Source organism: Phocoena sinus, chromosome 19 (assembly GCF_008692025.1).
Source record: "Phocoena sinus isolate mPhoSin1 chromosome 19, mPhoSin1.pri, whole genome shotgun sequence".
Lineage (NCBI taxonomy): Eukaryota > Metazoa > Chordata > Mammalia > Artiodactyla > Phocoenidae > Phocoena > Phocoena sinus.
In genome coordinates this window covers 51138301-51161428 of record NC_045781.1, presented here as the reverse complement: position 1 = coordinate 51161428, position 23128 = coordinate 51138301, and the positions used below count along the sequence as shown (strand labels likewise).

The 23128-nt window shown below is 40.7% G+C and overlaps 1 long non-coding RNA gene across 1 annotated transcript; it reads left to right on the top strand.

Annotated features, from left to right (window-relative positions):
- Positions 1-10157: 10157 nt before the first annotated feature.
- On the top strand, positions 10158-22850 carry LOC116744782. The gene is made up of 3 exons (XR_004347133.1): positions 10158-10216; positions 17351-17355; positions 22799-22850. It is a non-coding gene; the product is annotated as an uncharacterized LOC116744782 (long non-coding RNA).
- Positions 22851-23128: the final 278 nt, after the last annotated feature.

Sequence of the window (23128 nt, the reverse complement as noted above, 5' to 3'; positions counted from 1 at the left end):
CAGAAGCAACTTCCCAAAGGGGAGACAGGAATGAGAGTTGGAGGCCAGAAAGTTACCAGGACTCATCTTCCTCAAGACATTCTCTCTTTCCCGCATCATCATGTTTTCTCTCTCTACCGGACCATGCCCACCAGCATACAAACATATATTACCTTCCAACCTTATACATTCTTCAACACTGCACCTCTCTCTATTGATGGACCCGTGGCTGTGCTCTCCTTGTGGTCTCCTTTTCTTTCCAGTCTTGAACCCATTACGACTAAGTGTTCATGCCCACCATTTCAGTCTAGCTGTCATGGCAACCCACGGACACCACATTGCCCAATCCACGGAACATCTCCATTCTGCATCTCACTCAACCTACACCAACATTTTATTCTTGATTATTTCCTCCTTCGTCACTTGCCCTCAGGAATCCTCTCTTAGACCCTCCCATTACTTTACTAGTCACTCAGCCTCAGTATCCTTTGCTGGATTTTTCTAGTGTTGATCACCTCTAAGCATTGGAGTTACCCAGGGCTCAGTCTTCAGACCTCATTTCTTCTCCACCTACCATTCCTCCCTAGATGATGGCATCCAATCCCATGGCTGGGGGCTCTCTAGCCCGAACATCTAGCCCAAGTCTCAAATCCTCAGACTCAAATTCAACTACTTTTTCAGCAACCTGAGATGTCTAATAAACGTCACAAACATAATACCTTTAAAATCAAAGCTCAGGGGACTTCCCTGGTGGCTCAGTGGTGAAGAATCTGCCTGCCAAAGCAGGGGACATGGGTTTGAGCCCTGGTCCAGGAAGATCCCACATGCCGTGGAGCAACGAAGCCTGTGAGCCACAACTACTGAGCCCGCGTGCCTAGAGCCCATGCTGCACAACAAGAGAAGCCACCACAATGAGAAGCCCGCACACCGCACAAAGAGTAGCCCCCGCTCACCGCAACTGGAGAAAGCCCACGCACAGCAACAAAGACCCAACGCAGCCAAAAATTAATTAATTAATTTTTAAAAACTCAAAGCTCAGGTCCCCCATCCAAACCTGCTCCTTCCTTATTCTCCTCCATTTCAATAAATGATAATTTTATTTTCCAATTGTTCAGGCCAGGAAGTTTGGAGTCTTCTTTAATTCCTTTCTTTTCCCACATCCATATTCAATCCATCCACAAATTATGTTAGTTCTCCTTGCCCATCCCACAATGGAATATGCACTTCTTTGAGGGCAGGGATTCTACTCTGTTCAACTTTCCCTCTAGTGCTTTGAATAGTACATACCACAGAGGTGTCAATCACAGTGGCTGAACGGGAGTTGAAAGAAGATCTGTACCCCTAGACTTCAACACCGCAACCCCTGTGCTGGGTCTGTCATGTAGTTTCTTCTAGTACCATAGTGTTTGCTTTCATCCCGCTTAAGACAATTGATAATTATTTATTGTCCTCGTATTACTTAATGATGCCTTTTCTATGTGACATAAGACTCATGAGAATAGAATTGTGTGCCTTTTTGCTCACCGTTTTACCCACAGATCCTTGTAGAGAGCCTGACACATATTCAATATAGTCATTCATTCATTCAAAATGAATTTATCAAGCATTTATTTTGCTTCTGGCGCTTTGAAAAGCACATAACTCAGAGATTCATAAGAATTATTTTCCTAAGAAGATATTGTATTCTATTGACAGAGAAAATGATTGAAGCAAAAAGTTGCATATACATCTATGAAAATATGTAAAACACTATAATTATAGCCAAAATGCTATAGGAGGGAGACACACACACATCCCATAGCACCAGTGAAATCAGAACGTTTCACACAGGAAATGACATAACATAGGATATAGGCCTTGAAACAAGGACTTGATCACAGGAGTTCTTCAAGAGGGTGGTGAGAAGCAGAGAAGAGGCAAAGGCCATTCAGGGAAATAAGAAAGTAATATGCAAAGGTCAGCGGTCATGTTGCCTATGACACTTCTGTGTTGCAGAAGCAGAGTGAGTGATAGGCATTGGCAGGAGGTTGGAGTTTAGTTTTCCAAGTGACCAATGTAGAAACCCATGAAAATTCCAGGGTCTTCTCTATGGTCCCTCTCCAAAGCAAGTCATTCATTAGCCAAGTCCTTTCGCCTGGGCTACCACCGTCCCAAGCTTCAGCTAGAGCCCTGGGGACTAGGAATCCTCATATCCAGATACGCTGGTGTCAAACACGTTGCTTGAACATACTGTACTACTCTTTAAGACCTTTGAGTCTTTCCAATGGTAATTAGAATAAAATTCTAACTTTCCCCATGTCTGGCAGGGTATGGTCTGGCCTGGCTAACTCTTTAATCTCATCTCATTACCACTTTCCACTATTCCCGATGCTCAGATCCCTGGATTTTCTCAGTTCCTAAAACCTATCAGCCTCTTTCCCAGTTTGAAGGCTTTGCCCATGCTGTCCCCCATACTGGGAAAAATGCTTTAGCTGCCTCCTCTGCGGACTGCAAAGCTCATCTTAAGTGATGAATCCAGAGAGGCCTTTCCTCCCACCCAACCTATGTTTGGTCCCACCATCTTCTTGTCTTTCTTTGATCCTCATTTGTTTCCTTCTCAGCTTTTACCAGAGGTTATGATTACCTTGTTTTTCCGTTTTCTTATTTTCACCATCTCTGCACTAGAATTTAATCTTCATGAGATCAGGTATAGCTTCAGGGTTAAAGAAAACTCTATGTTGTTCAACATGATTGCCTTGGTATAAATTGTCTTTACTACTTGTTTATTGGAGGAATGATTGTTTAACTGAATGCATGAATGGATAAATCCACCACTAGTTTTGCCCCTCGTGTAGAATGAAGCACCACAGAATTAGGGACGGACAGTGATGGCCTTTTTTTCTTTTCATGGATGAACAGGATATGCCTGTTCAACTGCAGGGGGCAGGGGTCAAGGGGCAAAGAAGACTCAGGCAATAAAGATTTCGAGTGAATAAAAGATGTATTATTACCCATCATCTTTGATCCATGTGTCTGTGTGACCCGAGTCCACGGTTCTCTTGCTGGTCATCCAAGTGGCAGCAAAATCCTACCTGGAAATGCCACTGCATAGGTTATCTCAGGTGTGGAACTGCTCGTTCAGGGGATGTGGGGAGGATGACCAAGGCCAAGGTCAGCAGACAAGCTGCCTGGCCGCCTGGCTGCTTTGTGTGAGCTTCCTGTTTACCCTGAAGCTCTGTGTCCAGCCATTGTCCTTCCCATCTCCCTGCAGAAGGACATGGATAAGGGGAAAAGTCAAAAACACATCGTCCAAGCTGAGATGGCTGGAAGCAGCATGGAGATTTAGAAAGAGCACAGGCCCGGGGAATCAGAGAGAAATGGCATGAGTCTTAGCCCTGCTGCTCACCAAGGCGGGGCCTTGGGATTATCCTTTAATCTCTGAGCCTGCATTTACTCACCCATCAGATGAGAGCAATAGAAATACTACGACACACAACTTTTATATGCTTAAATGAAAAATACGTGTAAAGCGTTCACCGCAATGCTTGGTACCTCGTAAGCGTTACCCCAAAATGAATAGCTTCTAGTAGTAGTAGTACTAGGAGGTTAGTGGTGGTAGTTGTAATAATAGTAGGACGAGGAGAAGAAGTTCTCATAGGATGGTGGTGGTCATTGTAATATTAGGAGTAGTGAGAAGAGAAGGAGTTGTAATAGGATGGTATGGATGGTAGTTACTGTGGCAGGAGAAGAATCAGTTGGAGTTTTACTAGAGCAGCAGTGGTGGTAGTTAGTAGTAGTAATAGGTGCAGGAGGAGTTATAGCTATGATGGTAGTGGTCATGTTAGTAGTGGTAGAAATAGAAATAGTAATAGTTTCAGAAATTGTAATGGTATTAGAAACCAGTATTAACAATAATTATAATAGCAATAGTAATAGTAATGGTATAGTATAGGTTTGATAAGTGTTCCTTCCGTCCTCTCGGGCCCATGTTCTCAAGATCCCCAGGACTGACCAGTTCAGAGTGTATGCTGTCTAGTTTGGAAGAACCCCTGCCATGTTATGAAGTTCCAAAATTCAGATGAACATGCCCCGTAAAACAATGAAATGGCTTTCAAAAGGTTCTAGCAGATGACCCTGGAGTCCACCACAAGGGGAGCAGTGGGCTTCCTAAAGGACACGCAGGGGAGTGCACATGAGTAATTTTGATGCCCTGTTTCATTCGTTACCCTTGGTGGTGCAGTAGTGAAAAGCTTAATGAAAGGGAAAGGCTGGAGGGACTGGCCTTGATCTGTGCCTGCCCAATACCAGGCCTTCCTACCTGCCCCGTTTACCCCTATGCAGAAGGAAGAGGTTATTCTCATATGATCAACGAAGAAACAAAGGCTCAGGGATGTGTAGAAACTTGGCCGAGGTCATGCAGACAGACCCTCCAGCCCTCACGCCTGCCTCTTCCAAAGGCCGTGCTGGGTTTTTGAGCACAAAAGTCTCTGGATTCCCTTGTTCTCTTACTAACTCATGGGCCGTCATTTGTCCTCTGCTAGACTGTAAACTCCTCAAGAGAAACCAGAGGATTTTCTTGTGCTCACACATGGTGCCCATTAAAAAGAAAAATAATATAAATAAAAAATAAAACGCTGTGTTGCTCAACTATCGTGCGCTAACAGTTGCCCTTCAGACGAAGTTATTTGTACAAATAACCAGAGGGAAATGGAGCTGGTGTTCGGACACGTTTCTTGCTGGAAAGAAAACAGAGGGAAGATAGAGGTGAGGTGAGCTCCAGTTCCATCTCTTCTTATGTGAGAAACGAGACCAGCAGATTGCACTGCCTCCCTGGGCCTCAGTTTCCACCTCTCTAAAACAACCACATTTTTCTCTTCACGTCTGGATAGTTGGAAATAGCTTCGGTCTAATACACAGCTTGGAGCCTGGCAGTTGCTAAGTAGCAGCTCTGGGCAGAGAAGTTGCTGGATCCCTGGCTCAGCCGTTTGTTTACTAGCTGTGTGAGCTCGGGCAGGCTCTCGGCCACGTTGCCTCAGTTTCCTCCACTGTGAATTGGGATGATAATAACAGGACTTCAGCGGGGGGGAGGACTCACTGCATGAACACACATTTCATGTTTTGGGGGGTTGTCTGAGACACAGTTAGTGCTCAGTAACTTTTAGGAATTAGTGGCAATGATTGTCCATATTCCATAAGATGCTTTGAGAATAAATATGAGACAGGACAATATAATATACAGAAGAGAGGATATTTGAGGTGAGGGTCGAAGCAGAGGCTGTTCTTCTGGAAGGCCGGGAGGTTCCAAGATTCCGGGCACAAGCAGCATAAGCATGGCGCCTGGGGGGGCGGGGCACGGGGCGTGGCTTTCATAGCAAACGGGGGAGACATTTATTGCCGGTGCCGCACGTCCGCCTCAGGGAGCGGGGAGGAGAGGGGTGAAGCAGGAGCTGAAGGCCGCTCTTTTGATGCATCTGGAGTGACCAACCCCTCATTCGGACACTGGCAGATTCTCACATTTATATTCCACTTAGTCTCCACGTATTTTCCTCTGCACACTGTGTACTGATTTGTCACTTTTTTAGGGTAAGATTATGTCTCTGAGTAAGCTGATTAGTGTTAGACTGATTGTTTTAAAATAACTCGAGCGGCATCTGAATTTATTTACATACATGATATTGCCTTCTATAAACACAGCTGTACGCAGAAAGAAAATTCAACGGTATTTTAGGAAGTTAAGCCAACAGTTTAGCTGTAATAAAGGCAGCCTTCTCGTTCTGGTTTCTCTTTATTTGTTTCTTTCTGGGTTAAGTTTTTCCGTGAGGGATGGGCCTGAGCAGTTCTGCCAAGAAGGGTCTCAGATACCGAGGGAGTTTTAGCTCTGGTGGCCGCGGGGCGCGCATAAGTCACCAGCAGGCAGCGTGTGGCTTTGAGGGCTTGACTCTGCAGAGGAAAGTGAGCTGATGTGTAGGCCCGGCACAGAGGACTTTTGTGCCAACATGGAAACCATCACGAGTGTCAGGGCTGCTTCCAGCTTCTACCTGTGTAGGAAAAAGCTTTTTGGATCTTGTCGATCCTACGTGAATTTACTGAACACCATTCTGTGTGGCCAGGCTCCGTGTTAGCTTCGGAGATGTCGTAATAAACAAGTAAGATACAGATCCTGCCCTCAGGAACCTTAAAGTCTACTGATAGAGTCAGGCAATCAGTAAGAAGGTATGAAAATGACTTTATAATTGCAAATACAGTAGATACAGCTGAGCGCAGGAACACATAAGGGGATAAATACACCTAGCCTGGATGTGGGTGTGGGAAGGAGAGCTAGTGGAAAGGGAAAACTCCTTTGAAGATGTGCCATTTAATCTGAGAACTAAATAGATAGATATGAGTTGGCTAGTTGAAGAGGCAAGGAAAGAGTGTCACCTGGAATTTGTCCAAAGGAGCAGAGGTGGGCCTGGGTGGCTGTCTAGGGGAGAGTGAGGCGAGGCTACAGATGAGGTCAGAAGCTGGAGCCAACAGGCTTGTGTGGGCCATGCTATGGATTTTCACTTTATCCTCCAAACCCTGGGAATCCATCGATGAGTTTCAGCCACGGTGTGACACGGTCAGATTTGTGTTTCAAAAAGATCACTTGGGCTGCCAGGGGAGAATGGATTTGTTGGAGACCCAACAATGCACATGGCATAATTGGCTCCTGCAGAGATACAGGTGAGAGGGGAGGGTCCTTCAGGCTAAGGAAGATGGACATAAGTAGTCAGACTTAGATAGAAGTTGGGAGTGTAATCAATGGGGTTCACGTTTGATTGGATGTGAGAAAAGAGAAATGTCAGGTCCAATTAATTTTTTTTTTTTGCCTGAGCAACAGTATGGTTAGTGGTGCCATTAAGGATATAGAACAGATAGGAGAGAACCAGTTTGGGGTGGAGCTAGGAAATTAAGAGCTCTCTTTGACCATATAAAATTTAAGATGACTGTAGACTTCTAGTAGGAAATAGTGAGAAGACAGAAGAGGGATTGGACTGTCTCAGGAAGGACTTGGGTTAAAATTTCATTTGGAGATGAAGTATGCAAAACCAGAGGAGTGGATGAGATTACCGAGGGAAAAGGGAGGGAGGGAAAAGAGGGGTCTGTGAAGACAGAGCTGCTTGGAAACATCTTTGTGCATGCATTTCAGGGCACTGCAGACAGTTAGAAGTTCTGTCTGGGGAACAGGTCTCTGAAACAAGTTTTGTGTATCACAGGGTGTGACCCAGAAAGTAAGCTCTGCACGCAGAACAGGGCACCGATTCCAACAAGAGGATTTACACCATTTGTCCCCCTGATGCGTCACGTTGCAGGAAAATGTCAACGTTAAACCCACAAAGGATTTATGTCAGCACTCCAACGCCGCCCATTTTTGAAATCCAGTACAGAGGAGATTTATTAGACACTGGTGCTTGATCAGTTTTTCTTGGAATTTTGACTGTAACACTTTATTCTTCTGATTATTTAAGCTCTTGTTATATTTTAACCATTGCCACAAAATCTTCTGTGTAGAGTGGAAACTTTCTTTAGTGCCCAAGGAAAGGGAAAGAAAAGCAAGAAGGAAAAAGCTGATGGGAGGATCATTTTCCTCTAAAAATGCCTCCATGTGGAAGTTATCTTAGTGGAATTGCTCACACATTTCAAGAGGCAGTTTGGTGGAAGCTGAAATGGGCCCAAATCCCAGCTCTGTCACTCAATAGCTGTGTTACCTAGAGCAGATCACTTAACCTCTCTGTGTCTCCCTTGTCTCATCTGTAAAATAGAGAAAATGATAGTATCTACCTCATGGGTTGATGTAAAGATTAGGCGAGTTAGTATATAGATTTGATTAGAAATATTTCTGACCCATATAAGTACCTCCTGAGTATTAGCTAGTATCATTTTATATAGGTGATAGGAGCCTACAACCGAGAGAAAAAAAACCTCGATTGTTTTCTATAATCCATCACTGATTAATTCTGTGGCTCAGGCAACCCATACCTTAGCCCATATCATCCTAGGGGAAAAAAAGGATTGTTTTATCCAAAGCCCTATGAAGATCTGGGGTTTTTTCGTTGTTTTTGGTTAATGGTAAAATAAAATTGAAGTTCTGAAATATTGGAAAAGAAACTTTTATGTGCAAAAATGTTTATCACATCATTTATGATGGAGAAATATGGTAAACAACTTAAATTTCCAATATCTAGGGAATGCTGAAATAAAATTTGGCCCATAAACCTGATGAAATATTAAAGTTATTTTATGTACATGGAGTTACTATATGTACACATGTATGTTATGTATTCAAAAATATGCTATTTTTGCTAGAAAATTCAAAATTGGGCATGGGAAGGAGACATTAATTGTGCATTTTCTGCAGTGATTAAAAGTTATCGGATAGTGGGATTTATTTTTCATCTTTACATATTTCTGTGTCAAAGATAGCTACTTTTTCTAACTTTTTATTTGATATTGGAGTATAGTTGATTAACAGTGTTGTGATACATTTGCTTTTATCACATGTTCTCAGGGTTGTTAGTGGAACAGCACAACAGATATACATACTTCAAATAAAAGATTATTAGTGTCTGAATACGGAAAAAAAAACAATGTTGTCATCGTTTCAGGTGTACAGCAAAGTGATTCAGTTATACATATACATGTATCTATTCTTTTTCAAATTCTTTTCCTATTTAGGTTGTTACATAATATTGAGCAGAGTTCCCTGTGCCATACAGTAGGTCCTTGTTGCTTATGCATTTTAAATACAGCAGCGTGTACATGTCAATCCCAAACTCCCTAACTATCCCTTCCCCACACCCTTCCACCCCACCCATAACCATAAGTTTGTTCTCTAAGTCTATGAGTCTGTTTCCATTTTGTAAATAAGTTCATTTGTATTATTTCTTTTTAGATTCCACATATAGCATATACGCGATATCATAGATATGGTATTTCTCCTTCTCTGCCTGACTTAAACTTCACTCAGTATGACAATCTCTAGGTCCATCCATGTTACTGCAAATGGCATTATTTCATTCTTTTTAATGGCTGAGCAATATTCCGTTGTATATATGTACCACATCTTCTTTATCCTTTCCATCTGTCAGTGGACATTTAGGTTGCTTCCATGTCTTGGCTATCGTAAACAGTGCTGCTATGAACATTGGGGTGCATGTATCCTTTCGGACCATGTTTTTCTCCAGATATATGCCCAGTAGTGGGATTGCTGGGCTGTATGGTAGTTGTGTTTTTAGTTTTTTAAGGAGCCTCCATACTGTTCTCCGTAGTCGCTCTACTAATTTACATTCCCACCAACAGTGTAGGAGGGTTCCCTTCTCTCCACACCCTCTCCAGCATTCACTGTTTGTGGATTTTTTGATGATAGCCATTTTGACTGGTGCGAGGTGATATCTCGTAGTTTTGATTTGCATTTCTCTAATAATTAGTGATGTTGAACATCTTTTCATGTGCCTCTCGGCCATCTGTATGTCTTCTCTGGAGAAATGTCTATTTAGGTCTTCTGCCCATTTTTTAAAGATAGCTACTATTTTTATAATCAGATATATTGAAATAAAATTTACATAAAATAAAATTTACCGATTTTGGGAATATAATTGATGAGCTTTGATAAATGTATCCAGTTGTGTAAAACCATTTCTACAATCAAGATATAGGACATTTTCATCCCCGAAAGCTCCCTTGGGCCCTTTTGCAGTCTTCCCTCCTCCCATCCCAGACCCTAAAAACCACAGGTTTACTTTTCATGAGTTTAATTTTTCTGTATCTAGAATTTTATATAAATGGAATCCTACTGTATATAGTCTTTGAGCCTCACCACCTTCACTTATCATGCTTTGGAGATCCAATCATGCTGCTGAATGTATCAGTAATTTATTCTTTTTTACTGTTGAGTGATAGTCCATTGTATGGACAGTCTATCTATTCACTGGTAGACAATCATTTGAGTTGTTTCTAATTAGGGGTTAAGTAAAGCTGGAGCACTGTAGTACCGTCTTTGCATGAACACAAGTTTTCATTTAACTTTAGTAAATACCTAGGAGTGGGATTCTCAGGTTGTAGGGTGTGCATTTCACTTTATTAAAAACTGCCAAGTGGTTTTCCAAAGTAGCTGTACCATTTCACATCCCCACCAGCAATGTATGAGCGTTCCAGTTGCTCCACATTCTAACCAGTAATTGGTAGTATCTGACTTTTAAATTTCAGCCATTCTAGTGGATGTATAATTGTATCTCTTGTGGTTTTAATTTACATTTCCCTAGGAACAAAGGCTGTGGAGCATATTTGCCATTTGTGCCTCTCTTCTTTGGAGAAGTTTACCTTAAAATGTTGCCAATTTTTTTTTTTTTATAGAGTTGGTTGTCTTATTGGTATGCTGCAAGACTTATTTTGATATTCTGGTTATAATTCTTTTATCAGATATTCATTTTACAAGTGTTTTCTCCCAGCCTTGTAGTTCTTTTAAACAGCAAAAGTTTTAATTTTGATAAAGTTCAACTTATCACTATTTTTCTTTTATACTTCCTGATTTTGGTATTCTTACCTATAAATTCAGTTTTTTAAATAGATATACGGTCATACTGATTATCTGTTTCTTCTTGAAGGAACTTTTGTTGTTTGTGTCTTTCAAGGGATTTACCAATTTTGTCTGTTATCAAATGTGTTGAAGTTGTTCATGATATTCCCTTATTGTCCTTTTAAGGTCTGCAAGATCTACTGTGATCTCTTTTTTTGATACTTCCTATTTTAAATTTGTGTCTTCTCTCCCTCCTTCCCTCTTCCTCTTGCCCCCTCTTTCTCTGGTTTCTCTCTTCTGTGCATGTACATGTGCATGTGTGTGCGTGTGTGTGTGTTCAGTCTGTCTAAAGGTTTACTAATTGTATAGATCTTTCAAAGAACCTGCTTTTTGTTCCATTGATTTTCTTGTTTGTTGTTCTGTTTTCATTGATGATTGCTCTTTATTTTCTCCTTGCTTCAGCTTCCTTTGTTTTAGTTTGCTTTTCTTCTAATTTATCAAGATAGAAAACCTAAGACCACTGACTTGAGACCTTCTTTTTTCTAATGTAAGTATTTAATGGTATAATTTTCCCTCTAAGTGCTGCTTAAGCTGCATCTCACAGATTTTGATATCCTGTAGTTTCATTTTCATTCATTTCAAAATTTTATCTAATATCTCTTATGATTTCTTCTTTGGTCAATGAATTATTTAATAGTTTTTAGTTTAATTTTCAAATGCCTGGGAATTTTCCAGATATTCTTCTTTTATTGGTTAATAATTTAATTCCATTATAGTCAAAGAACACATTTTACATGATTTCAATGGTGTTAATTTCACTGAATCCTGTTTTGTGGCCCAGAATATAATTTATCTTGGTGAATATTCAGTGTGCACTGAAAAAGAATGTGTATTATACTGTTAATGGGTAGAGTATTCTATAAATGTCAAGTAGGTCAAATTGGTTGATAGTGTTGTTTGAGTCTTCTACATTCTTACTGATTTTCTGTCAACTTGTTCTGTCATTTACTGAGAGAGGAGCCTTGAAGTCTCCAGATATAATTGTGGGCTTGTCAGTCTGTCATTTCAGGTCTATCATATTTTGCTTCATGTAATTTGAAGCTCTCTATTAGGATTGCTATGTCCTCTTGAAGAATTGGCCCCTTGACTATAAGAAATATCCTTCTTTATCCTTGGTAATATTCCTTTTACTCAAGTCTACTTTTTCTGATATTAATATAGTCTCTCCAGCATTCTTTTGACTAGTGTTTGCTTGGTATATCTTTTATCATCTTTTTACTTTAAACTGTCTCTGTTTTTATGCTTAGAGTGGGGTTAGAGCACATAATTGAGTGTGATGGTTAATTTTATGTGTCAACTTTGCTAGGCTATGGTACCAATTGTTTGGTCATACACCGGTCTAGTTGTTGTTGTGAAGGTAATTTTTAGATGAGGTTAACATTTAAATCAGTAGACTTCAATTAAAGCAGATTAACCTACCAACTGTGGGTGAGCCTCATCCAGTCAGTTGAAGGCCTTAAGAGACTGAAGTCCCCCAGGGAAGAAGTAATTCTGCCTCCAGATTGCCTTCAGACTCAGGATTGCAAAATCATTTCTTCCTGGTGTCTCCAGCTGTTGGCCTGCCCTGAACATTTTGGACTTCCCAGCTCCACAATTGCATGAACCAATTCCTTAAAGTAAATCTCTCATCCTGTTGCTTCTGCTTCTCTAAAGAACCCTGACTAATACATTGGGTTTTGCTTTTTTTATGCAATGTGATGATATCTGACTTTAACTGAAGTCTTTAGACCATTTACACTTAATGTAATTATGGATGTGGTTGAGTTTTCTATCATCTTGCTATTTGTTTTATATTTAATCCTTCTGTCCATTCTTTTTTTTTTTTCTTCTTTTCCTGACTTCTTTTGAACCAAATGAGTAATTTAAATTTTTATTTTATCTCCATTATGGCTTATTGTTCTACCTCTTTGTCTCTCTTTAAATGGAAATCTGGGGTTATTCCTTATTCCAGTGTGAGATATCTATATCTATATCTATAGAGAGAGATATAGATATATAAAACTTATTACAGCCTACCTTCAAATATTATACCACTTCAGGTATAGTAGAAGACCCTTACAACAGTATACATCTACTTCCCTTTTCCTAACTTTTATGATATTTGTGTCATATATTTTACTTTTATAGATCTACTAAATCCCACAATAAATTGTTATTTTGCTTAAGTGGTAAATTCTTTTGAAAGAGTTTTTAAAATGAGGGGAAAAACTTATATTTACTTATATATTTACTATTTCCAGCACTCTTCATTAATCTGTTTAAATTAAAATTATCTCCTACCATTTTATTTTACATAATTTTCAACAAGGAGTCTTCTGTAATTTTACTCTTTGTTCTTCTGTACATAATTTGTAATATTTCTCTGGATGCTTTTAAGATTTTCTTTTTATCTCTGTGTTGCAGCAATTTGATTTTGATGTACTTTGATGGGGTTTTCTTTGGGTTTATTCTGCTGTGGTTTGTTGAGTTTCTTGGATCTGTGGGCTTATAGTTTTCGTTGAATTTGTAAATTTTTCAAACATTGTTTTATCAAATATTTTTCTGTCTCCTCCACCTCCTTCTTGGAATCCAGCTAGTTGAATGTTAGAATGCTTTACATTTTACTAGAGGTTGCTAATCCTTTGCTCATTTTTCTGTATCTTTCCTCACTTGCCTTCATTTTGTTTACTTTCTATTGCTATATCTGCAAGGTTGTTAATTTTTGATTCTGCAGTGTCTAATCTGTTAATCTCATTTAATGTATTTTTCACTTCAGGTATTATATTTTTCATGTCTACATGTTCCCTTTGGGTTTCTAAATTATATATTTCATTTCTCTATCCATCATTCTCATATTTTCCTTTACCTGCTTGAACATATGGGATATGTTTATAATTGTCTTATAATTATAATAACTGTTATTTCTGGTTCTGATCCAACTGATTGATTTCTCTCCTGGTATTTGGTCATATTTTCCTGATTTTTTGTATGTCTGAAAATGTTTGACTTAATGTAGGATATTTTTAATATATTGTTGATTGCTGGATTTTCTTGTATTTGTGACTCCCAGTTAAGTTATTTAGAATTAGTTGGATCCTTTTGAGGCTAACTTTTAAGCTTTGTTATGCTGATCAGAATTTAATTTAGCCCAACTACTAAGGTAATAGCCCTCTGAGGATTCTAGCTAATACCCTGTGTTTTTTCAAGATCTTTTCTCAAAGGCTGGTGGGAAGACAAACTATTCTTGTTGTGTGAGCTCTAGGAACTTTTCTGTCTACTACTCTCATAGGTCATTTCCTCTCACTCATGAACAAATTAATTCTCAGCCAAAGAATCAAGGGGCATCCCCATGCAGATTTCCCAGGCTCTCTCTCTTGCATCTATCTTGCCATCTTACTTTGTCCCACAAATTTTTGTTGCCTTGGCTTTTCTGAACTCTGACTTGTGTCTCCTCAACTCAGACTGAGTTGGGTATGTTTAGGTTTTCAATCTCTGTGCTCTGTCCTGGTTAACTGACTCTGGGCAGTAAGTTCTTAAAATCATAGTTTATTTGTTTGCCTTTTTCCGGAATCATAGTCCTCTGGTGTCTGTTGTCAAATGTCTAAAAACTATTGACTATATAACTATAATTATATAGATATAATTTATTTCTTCTTCTTTAAAGTGAGAAGATAAATTGGTCTTTGTTATTTAACATTGGTCAGAAATAGAAATCTGGAGTTATTTTTTATTCCAGTGTTTTTCTGACAACTAATAATTTAATTATAAATTGTGACTTTTATAATATAGGGGGGATATATGTTTTAATAGTGAAAATCAGGATAAATGTTCATGTGTGCATTATTGCTATCATGCCAGCTGTACAAAATCACAGTATAAAAAGATATTGTGGGTCCTAATTGTGGGTATCTTTAGATGCTAGGACTATACAGCATGTTTTTTGTCTTCTTATTTTTTTTTATATTTTCCTAATATTTTATAGTGGAAATTTAGAAATCGCTTTTATTTTAGAAAAATGAACTTTATTTTTAAAATTATTAAAAAAATTCTTTTACGCTGAGAAAGCAGATCTAGAATTGAAAGTTCTCATCTACAAAAATGTATGTAAATGAATTAACATGCATATGCAGATTACCTCTTTAGGTGCCCAATCCTGGGCTTGACAGTCTCCCCTCATACTGTACTTATTTCCAAAATATAATTGGGGCTTATAGTAAGCACAGATACAATAAAATAATAAAATCAAGATGGAGATACAAGTTCAAAATACAGGAAATAAAGTGAGTGGCAGGTGTATGGGTTGAGTGGAGAACGGTGGGAGGGGCATGGAAAGGAAGAAATGTAATTTTAACAGAAAACCTAGACTCAGGGTAACTTTGGAAATGGAACACAAAACTTATCTGTGAGCTTACTGGCAGCCAGAACAAAGAGGGAAAGAGGGGGATTTGGAGCTTGCAGAGTTAAATCAAAAGTTAGCTCTTCTGGAGATTCCTTTTCCAATTTTGTATTTTCCAGTTCTGACTTCTAAAAGATTTTCACATAAATGAGATCAAAGAAACGCTCAACAGATGGAGGTATTGTGCTCAGCTTTTTGAGGACAAAAGAGAATGCCAGGCACAGACCCTCTGCTTAATGAAACTGGGATCCAAGAAGGTAGGGAAGACACATGCATAAACCTGGAATAGTTTGAGACTAAAACGGGACAGTGTATGATTGATCTTAAAGTCAAAAGCCTGCAAGATTCCAGTGAGAGGTCGACCTTCGGCGTTTTTTAGGTTTAATTAATTAATTATTTATTTTTACATCTTTATTGGAGTATAATTGCTTTACTATGGTGTGTTAGTTTCTGCTTTATAACAAAGTGAATCAGTTATACGTATACATACTTTCCCATATCTCTTCCCTCTTGTGTCTCCCTCCCTCCCACCCTCCCTATCCCACCCCTCTAGGTGGTCACAGAGCACCGAGCTGATCTCCCTTTGCTATGCGGCTGCTTCCCACTAGCTATCTGCCTTATGTTTGATAGTGTATATATGTCCATGCCACTCTCTCACTTTGTCTCAGCTTACCCTTCCCCCTCCCCATATCCTCAAGTCCATTCTCTAGTAGGTCTGTGTCTTCTTTATTCCCGTCTTACCCCTAGGTTCTTCATGACATTTTTTTCCCTTAGATTCCATATATATGTGTTAGCATACAGTATTTGTCTTTCTCTTTCTGACTTACTTCACTCTGTGTGACAGACTCTAGGTCCATCCATCTCACTACAAATAACTCAATTTCGTTTCTTTTTATGGCTGAGTAATGGATGGATGAGGATGGCTAAGCGCAGGGGAAGGAAAAGGTGTTCTAGAGGAAATGCACACCAGAGGAAGGCCAAGAGGGAGGTGAGGGCATTGCAAATGGCCTGGGAAGGTGCTGCGTGTGACCGCTGGGAGCAGCAGGGATGTGGAAATAAACTCACTGCCTCTCAAATGAGAGATTATTCCATTCAAGTCACACCAGTCGTCCTGAGTGTCATGGTGGAGGAAGCATTGACCACAGACCCACAAGCTCTCAGTTCAAATCCTATCTCGGCTAAATTAAAGGAATTAAAGGAAAGAAATGCAATACCTACCACCTTGAGGCTTCAACAGAGCTAAATGAAGTTTCATATTTTAATACATGCTCTGCACCAGGCTCTGTCGCACGTATTAAGGTGTTTTGTTCTATTGTAAAAGAATGAAATAATGCCATTTGCAGCAACATGGATGGACCTAGAGATTATCATACTAAGTGAAGTAAAGCAGACAGAGAAAAACAGCTATCATATGTATCCCATTTATGTGGAATCTAAAAAATGATACCAATGAACTTATTTACAAAACAGAACCAGACCCACAGATGTAGAAAACAAACTTAGGTTACCAAAGAGGAAAGGGCAGGGGAGGGATAAATTAGGAGTTTGGGATTAACATAAACACACTACTATATATAAAATAGATAACCAACAAGGACCTACTGTATAGCACCCGGAACTATACTTGATATTTGGTAATAACCTATAAGGGAAAAGAATCTGAAAAAGAATAGATATGTCTATGTATAACTGAATCACTTTGCTATACACCCGAAACTAACACAAAATTGTAAAGCAACTATACTTCAATAAAAAAAAAAAAATAATAAAACACCTCACACACAGGAGGGAATGCTTTTGAGTCCAAAAGCATCCATAGTTTTCACAATTTTTATAATATACTGATGTCACAAGGCATTTTTGGCCAACAGAGCTAACATTCAGAATTTCTCATGGAAAGTTTCTGACTCTGAGCCCACAGTTTAGCATAGAAATTTTGTTTTGTCGATTACTCCAAAGAGGAGTTTGGTTTTGTTGAAAGGGCTAGGAAGACAGCAGAACAGATGCAGTTTCTAGTCTGGCTTTAATTTGAACCCGAGTTTGAGAGCCTACAGTTAGAATATTGAGGGCCTGAAACATTCATCTTGCTGGTGTGTGTGTATGTGTGTGTGTGTTTGTGTGTGTGTGTATTGTTGTTGTTGTTTTTGTGTTGAATCCTCTGGAAAGAGAAGCCAGGCTTCTCTGGGATTGAATAAGAGAAACCATGAGTTTCTTTGAACAGCCATGACCAGCACTGGCCCTTGTACCAGCCATGATCCAGTCAGGAAAACACACACCACACGGTTTCGGCTAAAAATTCAGTACAACACCTTGATTACACAGACCCTGGAAGACTTAAAAGGCAAAAATGGAAACAGTGAGGTCACGTAGCAGTAATGCGTGTAGGAGGCAGCTGCCATGACTAGGGCCGGGGAACAGAGGGTAGGTATTAGGATCTCAGAATCCAGGAGCTCAGAAGAGAAGAGGCCTGGTGGACTAGAGACCCAGACCTCTGAGGCTTGGTTGATTCCCAGCTCTGGCTCAGGAGAGGGACCCTGGGAACTGGGGCTCCCACCGTTGGTTGACTCCAACAGTGGCTGTAGGGAGGAAGGACAATTGCCAAGGTGAAGCAAGGCTGTAAGGCCAGCAAGCCGAGAAGGTAGCAAACCCCTTCTCCCTTCATCACCCGGCAGTCTGCCTCCAGCACCTGCTATCGGCAGATCCTAAGGTGGCACCAGCTGCAGGCCAGAGGGGTGCAGAGCACCAGCCCGGGCCACAGAGCAGCCTGGAGAAGAGGCCGGTGTGAATGAGACCCAGAGCATAACCAGGTTCCTTTCTGGGATCTCAGCACAGGGTGGGAGTGCTGTCCGGCTGTGGGAAAATGAGAAGCGACAGGCCTCTTCTTGAGGAACGACCATGTAGGCTGTGTGCCGAGATGAAGACATGCACCAGACAGTAACCAAGAGATGAGTATTACTAGTTACGTCTTACTAGTAATACTAGTAAATTGGAGGATCTGAAGCCCAGAGAGTTTATGCAACTTTCGAAGGGTTGCAAAGCTAGTAGGTGGGAGAGAGAAAAAATAAACGGAGAACTTAGTGACTCCAACATAATTCCCTTTTCACTCACACGAACCCGACTTAAACACCCATCAGGCAATTACATCTTTCCCGCCAATGGGCGAGTTCTGTGAGGTCAGGACCACATAGGACTTGCTGGAAGGTGCATGCAGGTAACCGGCACCCGGTACACAGATGTTCTCTAAATAACTGTTGAATAAACAAATGAATATGTTTAACTCCCTTTAGTCTTCTTTTAGTGTAACAGGAAAATGTCCACATATATAATTTGAGACCCAAACACAGATAAATCATGGGTAATCCATGTGTATGTCTAAAATGTATTTTAGCACTGCACCAAGGAAAGCAAATGCTTTTGAAGCCGGGGGCGGGGGGACGGGACCCGGGACACTAACGTGCTCGTCTTTCCTTCTTCTGAGGGACAGCACGTAATTTTAAAATGAGGCAAATGAAAATACACATGTGATCTTTGAATTAACCATCCCATTGAACTCTGGTCTCCCCCAGCCCATCCCCCACCCAAGCTCAGCCTATCATTAGCCGCTCGCTGGAATCGACAGTAGAGTAATTTGAACCCTGGCTCCCAAGGGCCTATTCTTTTACTTCCTGCTGTAGGAATACGGGGCGTATTGATTAGATATCAGACCGTAATGGGCTTCCAATCTCTCTGCCTTAAGATATATGACGGAGATGACAGGAAACAGATACCCTGTTACTACTTGTAAATACTCTGGTTGAACAAAATGGTTGCTAACCGCTTCGGTGCCGTGTACTTTTACCGCCAGGAAGAAGCTACTTTAACACTCTTTCCAATATAATTTCTTGGAAAAGGAAGGCCTGGAATTTCCAGGACTGTCTTCATCTCTGGAAACTCTGCAGGAAGGAAGACTTCCCTTCAGAGTGAACCCTTGTGAGTTGATCCGATTGCTCAGATGCAAACCCAATAACATCTTCAGCCCGTTTGCCCCATGTGACAGCTGTGAGGGAGGAGGGGTTGGAGGCTGAGCAGAGGCCAGAGCAGGGCTCCTCCCCTTATAAGTAAGACCTAAAGTCAGTACTTCTAGGGGCCTCAATTTCCTCATCTGTAAAATGCAGAAACAATCCCATTCCCAGCACCCCTGCAAAGATCGAGTACAGCAGTGCATTCGGAGGAGCTAAGACAGTGCCTGGTGCCTGCTTCATTCTCCTTCCTTCCCCCACCCCTGCCTGCCCCCGGAAATAGAAGATTTCCCGTTGCTGGAATTACGACAGTCCTTTGGATTGGGGAAGAGGCAGCCACACACAGCATGTCTCCTAGCGTGGCACAGTCCAGACCCCCAAAGAGCACACCGTGGTGGCATTTGCAGGCAGATGGACCAAAAGTCCCAAGCTGGGCTGAGCTTTGTGAGCACGGGAGCAAATCCTGGTTCCACATTGCCGATGGCAGGCTGGCCCAGGCACTGACAACTGCCCGTTCGAAGTTGACCCAGGTTTGTTTGGTGGGTTTTGCCCACTTCCTGCACCAGGCCTATGATGTTTGTGTTAGCAGGACCCTGACTCACAGCTTGATAACTGCAGAGCTAGATACGAGTTGACTGGTGACATCTTCCTCCTCCTGGTGGCCCAGGAGACGCCAAGAAGCTTCCACGCCGCCCTCCCTGATATGGGTTTGATTTTGCACAGGAGGGGGTGTCTTCTACTGGATCATCCATTTCCTTCCCTTTTCTTATCACAGCAAAGATGACTCAAAAACAAATTGAACGCTGGTTCCAGAGGGATTCCAAAGGATGACTGTAAACTTCTAAGGGGGAATAAAATGCAAGTTTATACATTTTTAATTATGCCGGGCCTGAAGCTCATACGCATTTATTACTAGTGATATCAGCCAATTACCTGCCATTTCTCTAATCTTTGCCCTGCAAACAGATGTGACCTCTGGTCAAGTAAGATAAATAGAGGAGTAAAAATGGCTACCTGCTGGGAACCGATTGAAAAAGAAACGCCAGGAGCTCAAGTTAATCCTGGACTCTTTCCCAACCTTTTCTAGGCTTTTGCTTCTTTGGGTGAAGACTAACTGAAGTGGACCCAGCCTCCTCTTTGCTAACATTTCCCTGTTTCTCCTTCCTCCCCTGCCCCCATTAGAGTAAGGAGATCAATAAAACCAGCTTTGAGAGAGGAAGGAAGCGATCTCCAGGCTGGTATCAAATGCCATATCTCCGCAGCATGTGGAAGAGGGCCAGTGAGCAGTGAGTGACCTGCCTGCACGTTCCAAAAACACCGAATTCATATTATTGGCTTCATCAGCATTGTCCCTCCTGGAGGTTGCTCTTAATTAGCCCAGGAGACAATTAAAGAAAAGAACTGTGACTGTTACCTTCAATACAGAGGGATCTAGCCAAGAAAGAAGCAGAGACACAAAATGATAGGCGCCGTTGATCCAATGCTCTGTTTGGACCAGGCCCCGTGCTCAGTTCCTGAGGTGCAATATCTCCTTTCATCCTTGTAACAGCTCTTTGAAGACAGTCTTGATTATTCCTGTTCTACAGATGAGCATAACTGAGGCTTGAGGTTAGGAAGCTTGTCCTCATTTGCACTGCTGATCATTCACACAGACGTGTCTGCCCGACCCTTCCTCAGCACCCCAAATCCCAAAATGAAGGCTGACTCTGAGTCCCCATCATGCTACTTGCTCTCCAGAAGCAGAATAAAGGAGGAGGTACAGAGAGGTCATTTAATCCAGCCACTGACTTTTCAGATGAGGAAGCATAGTTCAGAGATAGAAAGTGACTTGCCCAAGGTCACACAGCAGAGCTATGACTCCTGATTCTGGACTGTCAGACCCAGGCTTTTGGCAAAGATAAAACACACTTGTCTGCTGTGCCTGCATCATTCCCTTATACATTAGCAGGAAATACACAACTCCTCAATGACATAAGGGCCAGAAAAATGGAACTGTAAGGGACAGAAGTTTGACATAATACAAGTGAATTTCATGGGTTATTTTATTTATTCAACAAACATTTATTCAGCACCAATTTTATATAAAGCATGGTTCAGGTGCTGAAGTTTTGGCAATGAAATATAGGTATATACTAAAAGTTTGTGTGTGTGTGTGTGTGTGTGTGTGTGTGTGTGTGTGTGTTTCTTTTCTTACTTTCAAGTAGTTACGCTAGAGATAAATTTGAGCTTATAAGTAAAATGAGGTAAACAAGATTTTTAAAAGATTAATAAAAACTGCAACTACCTATAGACATGCATTACAAATTAAGTCATCAAAACATACTTTGCTTCAGAATTTATCTTGGTCACCCAATATGCTTATCACAGTATTGACGGAATCAAGTTTTTCTGAATTTGCTAGTTGTAAAAGTAAATAAAAACAAACTAAAGTAAAAGCACTTCTAAATTGGATGTTCTTACCTATGAGTAAAATGCTGAGTGTTTTAGAAAGAAGGAATAATGACATGATCATTTGCTGAGTACTTACCGGGGATTCCACAGACATTACCTCACTTAATCCTCTGGAAACTCTTGCAAGGTGCTATTATCTCCATTTTACAGATGGAAAAATGAAAAGAGTAACAGAGTCTCACTAAGACCAGACAGCAAAGAAATAGCCAAATTAATTGCAGAGCTAATATTCTAGGTAAGATACCTCCCCGCTTACCCATAAGAGGATTGTTAGGGCTGTATAATAAAGGTAACATCGCAGTGATAAAATAATAATCAATATTAAGCATTTGCAGTGTAGCAAGTATTATGGTAAAAGCACATCTCAGACATTGTCCTATTTGATCCTCACAACAAACCCAGGAGGGAAGTACTATTACTAGCTCCATTTTACAGAGAAGAAAACAAGCACAGAGAGGGTAGGTAACCAGTCCAGGGTTACACAGCTAGTACAAAATAGAGGCAGGAATCAAACCCAGTAAGTGCAGCTCCAGCCATACACTCTTTCTTTTTTTAAAAAAAAATCTTTGTTGGAGTATAATTGCTTTACAATGTTGTGTTAGTTCCTCCTATATAACAAAGTGAATTAGTTATATGTACACATATATCCCCATATCCCCTCCCTCTTGCATCTCCCTCCCACCCTCCCTATCCCACCCCTCTAGGTGGTCACAAAGCACCAAGCTGATCTCCCTGTGCTATGCAGCTGCTTCTCACTAGCTATGTATTTTACATTGAGTAGGGTATATATGTCCATGCCACTCTCTCATTTCATCCCAGCTTACCCTTCCCCCTCCCTATGTCCTCAAGTCCATTCTCTGTGTCTGCATCTTTATTCCTGTCCTGTCCCTAGGTTCTTCAGAACCTTTTTTTTTTTTTTGGATTCCATATACATGTGTTAGCATACGGTATTTTTTTTTTTCTCTTTCTGACTTACTTCACTCTGTATGACAGACTCTAGGTCCATCCACCTCACTACAAATAACTCGATTTCGTTTCTTTTTATAGCTGAGTAATATTCCATTGTGTATATGTGCATTATCTTCTTTATGCATTCATCTGTCAATGGACACTTAGGTTGCTTCCATGTCCTGGCTATTGTAAATAGAGCTGCAATGAACATTGTGGTACATGACTCTTTTTGAATTTTGGTTTTCTCAGGGTATATGCCCAGTAGTGGGATTGCTGGGTCATATGGTAGTTCTGTTTTAAGTTTTTTAAGGAACCTCCATACTGTTCACCATAGTGGCTCTATCAATTTACATTCCCACCAACAGTGCAAGAGGGTTCCCTTTTCTCCATACCCTCTCCAGCATTTATTGTTTGTAGATTTTTTGATGATGTCCATTCTGACCGTTGTGAGGTGATACCTCATCATAGTTTTGATTTGCATTTCTCTAATGATTAGTGATATTGAGCATCCTTTCATGTGTTTGTTGGCAATCTGTATATGTTCTTTGGAGAAATGTCTGTTTAGGTCTTCTGCCCATTTTTGGATTGGGTTGTTTGTTTTTTTGATATTGAGCTGCATGAGCTGCTTGTATATTTTGGAGATTAATCCTTTGTCAGTTGCTTCGTCTGCAAATATTTTCTTCCATTCTGAGGGTTGTCTTTTCATCTTGGTTATGGTTTCCTTTGCTGTGCAAAAGCTTTTAAGTTTCATTAGGTCCCATGTGTTTATTTTATTTTTATTTCCATTTCTCTAGGAGG